Below are 1,953 nucleotides of genomic sequence, written 5' to 3' on the forward strand. Positions count from 1 at the left end.
TCAAACCAGTCAATTCTAAAGGAAATTAGTCCTGAATATTCATTGGAAGAACTGATGCTGAAGCTCCAATATTTTGGCCACCTGATAAAAAGAACAGAAACTCATTAGAAAAGATCCTGATGCTGGGAAAGACTGAAGGCGGGAGGAGAAGGGGACAAGAGAGGATGACATGGTTGGACGGCATCATTGGACTCGATGGACATGAGTTTGAGCAAGCTCCGGGAGTTGGTGATGGACAGGGAAGTCTGGCATGCTGCAGTCCATGGGGTCGCAAAGAGTTGGACACAACTGAGTGACTGAGTTGAACTGAACTGAAATATTCTTTCCTTGAATTCACTATCTCAAACCTACTGCAGGAAAAAAGCCTGCAAAAGTAGGAAAGCAGGCTTCATGGAGGGAGAGAGGGGTGTAGGGGGAAGGCTCATGAATGTGACCAAGAACAAAGAAGACACACGTCCCTTGCTCTCTCCCAGGCTGGGATCCACACACAGAAACCAACTCTACTGTGTGGGGTATGATTCACCCATAACTCTAGTGGTCATGCCTCTGCCACTTCAAAAGAGAATCATGGGGCTTCTCTGACAGTCCAGTGGTTAAGACTGCACCTCCCAACACAGCAGCTGTGGCTTCAATCCCTAGTTGGAGAGCTAATATCCCACCTGTCTCATGGCCAAAAAAACTAAAACATAAAACAGAAGCAATGTTGTAACAAATTAAAGAAAGACTTTAGGAAAAAAAAAAACAATTAAAAAAAAAAGAGAATTACACATGTATTCATCCCAGGCAAATCATTATTGATGTTTTTTTAAATTAATCAGATATATGATTTTCCCAAATTCCCTAGGTAATATAGCCAGCCATCCCATGATTCTTTGCAATTTCCCTGGGAGGTAAGGCTTTAAGAGTTCTCCATTTGACTAGACAGAAATTCACAGAAAGGAAAGAGAGCTGGAAGAAGCTTGAGAGAAGAGGAAGGAGAAAGTTAAGCAAAGAAGACAGGAATGCAACCAGTCGGGAAGAAAAAACAATCCTCATGAACCAGAGCTTACAGTTCCCTTCAAGTCCAAGGCCTTTACAACATCAAACTTCTAGAGAAGGTCATCCAGTTTTGTGGAGTGGGTGAAGGATCATTTCTTCCATTTCCCTGGTGGCTCAGATGGTAGAGAATCTGCCTACAATGCAGGAGACCCAGGTTCGATCCCTGGGTTGGGAAGATCCCCTGGAGAAGGGAAGGGCAACCCACTCCAGTATTCTTGCCTGGAGAATTCCATGGACAGAGGAGCCTGGTGAACTACAGTCCAAGGGGTTGCAACAAGTCGGACATGACTGAGTGACTAACACAAAAAATTTTAAGAAATTTCAATAGAAGAATGGCCTTTGGGGGGTCTTGGAAATTTGTCATTTAATTTCTATTTACATGAAGATCAGGGGCCAGGGTAAATCAAAGATGCTAAACTGAGGCAGGAGAAGGGAAAGTTAGAAAATCGGGTGTGGAGGGTGAGGACGAGACTAGAGAGGAGATGGTGCCCCAGGACAGCATTTTTCAAATTTGCAGACTTTCACTAAGCCGTCGTCCCCACCCACATGCTCACTCTGTTCCTAACAGCATCTTCATCAATTAAGATTCTTGGAGACTGGCAGGCTCCAAGATCAACAGTACCATCCACATACTCACTATTCCACTGGCAAGACGAACAATTCCGAATATTAAAAGTAAAGTGACACATTCTGCCATGTCTTTTGTATACAGACAGCTGAAGCCGCCTGAAAGTTTGGCACCAAAAGGCCAAGTACCATATTTTCAGCCACCCACACGCCAAACCCCATAATAACTACAGGCTCGAGATGTGAAATTTTCAGACATTTGCAGCAAAGGAAAACTAATAGTCATGTTTCTTCATGTGCTTCCTTTCCTAACAGGGCAGTTTCTCAACTTTCAAACCTCATCAGTGT

The 1,953-nt window shown here is 43.8% G+C and overlaps 1 non-coding gene across 1 annotated transcript; it reads left to right on the plus strand.

Annotated features, from left to right (window-relative positions):
• The first annotated feature begins 1,141 nt into the window (after positions 1-1,141).
• Positions 1,142-1,213, plus strand: TRNAC-ACA (transfer RNA cysteine (anticodon ACA)). Its single transcript has one exon. It is a non-coding gene; the product is annotated as a tRNA-Cys (tRNA).
• The last annotated feature ends 740 nt before the right edge of the window (positions 1,214-1,953 follow it).

The sequence above is a fragment of the Ovis aries genome, chromosome 9 (assembly GCF_016772045.2).
Source record: "Ovis aries strain OAR_USU_Benz2616 breed Rambouillet chromosome 9, ARS-UI_Ramb_v3.0, whole genome shotgun sequence".
NCBI lineage: Eukaryota > Metazoa > Chordata > Mammalia > Artiodactyla > Bovidae > Ovis > Ovis aries.